The sequence below is a fragment of the Myotis davidii genome, unplaced genomic scaffold (assembly GCF_000327345.1).
Source record: "Myotis davidii unplaced genomic scaffold, ASM32734v1 scaffold43, whole genome shotgun sequence".
In the NCBI taxonomy this organism is placed as follows: Eukaryota; Metazoa; Chordata; class Mammalia; order Chiroptera; family Vespertilionidae; genus Myotis; species Myotis davidii.
In genome coordinates, this window is record NW_006294590.1 from 1,475,379 (window position 1) to 1,480,854 (window position 5,476).

Consider the following 5,476-nt stretch of genomic DNA (forward strand, 5'->3'; position numbering starts at 1 on the left):
GCCCTAATTACTTTTAAGGTTTCCAAGAGCCTGGGAAGACACGAGAAATACAGAAATGGGGAGGAAATTCTAGTATGTGTTCTTGGCTTTGTTTGTTTTTTTCAATGACGCTTATTCAGCGCGCACGCAGGTACAAGAAGCGAAGGCGGAAGTCGGGGCTCCCCGCGGGCGTCTCCCCTCACCTCAGGCTCCTCGGCCCCGCTCTCCCTCTGAGAAGCGGACGGTCTGGACAAGAACGTCCGGCGAAGGATTTGCTCACTCGGGACTCGGCGCCCCTGAGTCCGTTCTCGGTGGTGACCCCGGGGGAGCAGACCCGCCTGGCACGAGCTCGCTAACCCTCTCAGTCCCGTACATTGGTCTTCGATGATGGGCGGCCTTGAGCGTTTTCCGGGCGTTTTATTTTGTTTCACACATTTCACCCAAACTCCCTTGAATTCTTTAGTTAGAATTAAAAACAGAGGCAGCCACCCTTCCTGTCATTTTCCTCTCGGATTTCCCCGCCCAGCAGGACCTTAAATTACTCCAACACCTTGCACCATCCACAGACATAACAGAATCGTATATAAAATTTAGGTCCCATCAAGATGTTCTCACCCAATAAATGGGTTTCTTAGGTGTCCAAGAAATCCTTCCAGGCAACGATAAATGTGTCAAAATAACGTGAAAGCATGGCACGGGCAGGTGGCTGGGAGTTACTCCCTGTGTGATTCCATATGGGCGTGACCACACACCCTCCGTGCCCGAGTCAGAGCTGACACGCCAGAGTCCAATTTTGATGGACTATTTTTTTTTAAAAAATATGTTTTTATTGGCTTCCTGGTCCCTGGGTTGACATCCAACCACCGAGCAGGCTCGATTCCAGCCCAGGGCACGGACCCTGGTTGCGGGCTCGACCCCGGGCCCTGGTCGGGGTGCGTGTGGGAGGCAACCCATCGATGGGCCTCCCTGACACCACGTTCCTCTCTCTGTCTGGCCCCCTCCCTTCCCCTCCCTCTAGAAGCCAATGGGAAAGTATGCTTGGGTGAGGATTAACAATAAAAAAATAAAAATAAAAACCAAAGAAGCGTTCGCCTCTTGGCAGCCACGCCCCGGAGCAGAGACACCCACTTGTCTTCCGTGACCTGCAGGTCCTATCCGTACCCCGGCTTTGGACGCGAGCCCCTTCTCCGTTCCTTTGTGTTTCCTGGAAATCCCGCTACCGAGCCGCCTGGCATTTCCAAGTCCTTTCGGGGAGAGCAGAGTATAATTAACGTGATTGCTAATTGTGTGTTTCCAATTAGCTGCTGCCTCCTGAGGAGCCGCACACACGACTGGGTGCCTGCAGGGAGGCGATGGCCGGGCAGTCAGGCTCCTGATGGTCTGCTTCCCCGAGGGCAGCCTGTTTGGAAAGCGGCCGAGGAGAACCTGGAGATGGCCCTGCTGCTTCTCCCGTCTTCCACACGCAGCGGAGGCCGGAGCAGCCAGATCGACACGGCTCAGGGGCTGAGCGCGGACTGGGAACCAGGAGGCCATGGTGGATTCCAGGCCAGGGCACAGGCCTGGGGTGCAGAGTCCATTCCCGCCAGTGGGGGGCGTGCAGGAGGCAGCTGGTCCATGATTCTTGCCCATCACTGATGTTTCTCTCCCTCTCCCTTTCTCTCTGAAATCAATAAAAATATATTTAAAACAAATCTCTCTATAGAAAAGCCTACGCGACTGTTACGACTGGTCGACCAGACGACCGGATGACCGGCCAGTAGCGATAACACCAGGGGGCAGATGCTCAATGCAGGAGCTGCCACCCCCTGGTGGTCAGTGTGCTCCCATAGCCAACCTCCTGATCGGCCCGATTGGGACTGGGTGAGATGGCCCCGATCGGCCCGGATCGCCAGCCAGGCCCAGGGACCCCATGTGTGCACGGATTCGTGCACCGGGCCTCTAGTGAATAAATAAAACTTTGAAAAGAAAGAAAAGACCAGAACAATGAGAGAGGGGTCTGAGACTTCTGTCTGGGACCGGCCCAAATTTGACCTGGCCAGTCATCGGCCAGGCGAGCCTCAGAGGAAAGCGGGGGAGGCAGGCAGGACGGAGGGGAAAGGAGTGTGGAGGGACCCCCTGTGCTGTGTGTGTGGCTCCTCGGCCCCTGGGGAAGGGCCCCCCACCCCCCACCGCGCTCACCCACCGCTCACTCCTCCATTTTCCCTGGGGGCCAAAACTAACCACCCAGAGGAGTGCCTGGGGGCCGTCCGTCCGGTCCCTTTAATTCCTGTTTTCCTTTCAATAAAGGAGCCCCAGGTCACTGACTGCCACAGGCCCGCCCTGCGGCCCCGGGAGGCCTGTGCGATCATCCCTCTCCCTCTTCCCCACGTTAACATAAAATGTCACCCTTATCTTTTAATCTCCAAGGCAAACCTAACATTTAGCTTGGCAGCTCTGTGCCCGCCTCACCCAGCTTTTAAATCCCACCCGACAGCGTGGGCGGCGGCGGCGGCGCCGGGCTGGGCTCTCATCGCTCCTGATCCGTCAGCAAACACAACCCGACGTTGGCACCAGGAGAGCCAACGGTTACAGCGAGAGAGGCGATCTCGCCGGGAACGCATTCCCTCTCCAAGGGCAAGCGTGGACCCTGCACGTCCTCTCGTCCTCTCGGCGTCGGACCCAGCTGGGGAGTGAGTCATCTCGTTGCCCGGCAGCTCACTCCGGAGCTGAACATCCGTAACTCAAGGGTAATTACCAGGGGACGCGGCCCGGCCCCGGTGGCTTCTGAGCGGAATTCGGGAAGGACGCCCCAGGCCCGAGGGCTCTGGGTGGATGGGGTAACTTTTCATTCCTTTCAAAGACGTGAAAAGGAGGGTGCATGTTGGTGACTCAGAGCCTGACCCCTGCATTGACGAGAAAAACGTTTGGAGATTTCGAGCTGGTTTCCCCGGGGTGTGAGTCATTAGCCGTCTCTCCCGCTTTGATCTCGGTGGAGGACTGCACTCCCCGCGGCCACGGGAACCCAATTATTGGTGCTTTGGCCACTGATGTCTCTCCTTTCCTGAGCGCTTTGGAGGGAGAAGATGCTTTCTTATCAGCCCTGGGTTCCAAGTCTGTTGCATTTAAACTCAAAACCCCGTGACATTCCCCCGGGGCCCGGGATGCGCGATCAAGAAGCCGCCGTGTGACTGGCGTGTCTCCCCAGAGCAGATCTGCCCGGAAATCTCCAGGGAGTAAAACAGTAACAATAATCTAATTCCCCTGGCTCCCTCCCTGCCTCAGGAGCAGCCCGAGCTGCTAAGGGGGATATTTCCACACGTGAGTCTCCACCTCGAATGTCCTCTCAGGGCAGCGGCTCTCAACCTGTGGGCCGCGGCCCCTTTGGCGGTCGAACGGCCCTTTCACAGGGGTCGCCTGAGGCCATCCTGCATCTCAGACGTTTACATGACGATGCATCACAGTAGCAGCGTGACAGGGATGCCGTAGCCACGGAAATAATTTCATGGTTGGGTCACAGCACGAGGAACCGTATTGAAAGGGCCGGAAGGTTGAGAACCGCTGTCTTAGGGCTTTGTTCAAAGCTGATGAACCTGCGTGGCTGTGCCAACACGTTCAGATTGTCAGCGAGCAGGCGGGCAGTTCCTCACCGATTCCCACACGGCCCCACGCCGGCCAGCACGGGCGCCCTGGGCACTGGCCCCAGAGAGAGGGACGCGCAGGTCCAGGTAGGCCCTGCCCGCGACTGCCCAGAGCGGTGTTGTTTGGACGCCGCTCTGTCTGTGGACGTCATGGGCTCTGGTTCTCTTCCAGGAACTCCGGTCTCGGCTCTCTCCGTGGCTCCCAACGTGGGTCCCAAGGGCCGGGGCGACATGAGCCCATGGGGAGCTGGGTGTCCTGAGGGCGGGCTCCTGAAGTCCTCTGGGGGCACCGTCGGGCAGTGGGAGGTGAAAGCCGTCTGGGGACATAGGGGCCCCGATCCAGCTTCCCCGCTCCTCCCGCTCACGGCCGCCGGCGGGACCTCTGACCGATGGGAGACAGACGGCCACCACCGGCCGCTGCACTGAACTTTGAGGTTAGACCAGGGGTGGGCAAACTTTTTGACTCGAGGGCCACCATGGGTTCTTCAACTGGACCGGAGGCCGGAACCAAAGCATGGATGGAGTGTTTGTGTGAACTAATATAAATCCAAAGTAAACATCATTACATAAAAGGGTACGGTCTTTTTTTTCAATAGTTTTATTCATTTCAAACGGGCCGTAGTTTGCCCACGGCTGGGCCCTGGAAGAACTTCTCAGTTTTCCATGGGCATTTTTCCAAGAAACCCTTTTTTGGCTCACTTTAGAAGTTTTTTTTTTTTACTTAAAAAAAAAAACAAAAACCCAGCAAATAAAAAGCCAACTGTCTGCCAAGTGGAAATGTCACATTTTTGCATTTAATTCCATTTTTCTACTTTCTATAGTTTCTTAGCAGTGATTTGTGTGGTAAGCAATTCTTAAAAAAAATGCAAAGAGTCAGCACGAATCAGGCGTACGAAGGACTTAAAAAACCCTGATGAGCGAGGCAGTGTGCGGTGACGATCGCATCGGATTTCTCCTGTAAACGGCGTGTTCCTCTCTCCGTTAATTCCATCAAACCCCCTCTCACTCTGCCCTGCTTGGGTTCATTGTTGCTCCCTGTCATTTAGACAGATGACTTCAAAGATCGCTCAGCGAGGGCAAGGGAGGGGATAATGTATTACACGCTGTCACAATCGATAATCCCTAATCGTGGAATTAGGTATTTTAATTATGCAAGCGTGCCTGGCCTTGGAGTCACTGTCTACATCCGCAAGGCCCTCTGCAGATAGGCATTCAACCCTCTTCTTTGTTCTCTCTCTAAAATATATTTTTGTTGATTTCAGAGAGGGAGGGAGAGGGAGAGAGACATAGAAACACCAATGATGAGAGAGGACCATGGATCCGGTGCCTCCTGCACGCCCCCCACTGGGGACGGAGCCCACAATCTGGGCCTGTGCCCTTGACTGGAATCAAACCCGGGACCCTTCAGTCCACAGGCCGATGCGCTATCCACTGGGCCACACCAGCTAGGGCTGTTCTCTTTGTATTTTATTCAGAACTCCAGGCCGGACCTGAACCCGGGCCCGTCACCTGGATCCCGTGGTTCTGGCGTTTCTGCCGCTGCAGCGCGGGGCTGGGGCCGGCTCAGACTCCTAACATCTCGGTTGAACTGGATCCGGTTGGAAAGGCTGCACTAAAATTTCCCCCGACCGCCGAGTCCCAGCGGTGACTTTTGATGCCGCCCCGGCGATGGGCCTGCATTTCATACTAATAAACACACCGTGCTCCCCCTCTCCCCGGAAACCAAAACCCGGGAGCAGGACCCGGGCTCCGCTGGCCGGGGGGCCTGGGGGTCGGGACCCTCACCAGGAGCGGTTTCTTTGGGGCATTTTAGGAAACCAGCGAAGTGATCCTTTGGAATTGGTCAGGATCGACCGGAGGATGATTTGAAGAGTTGAAGT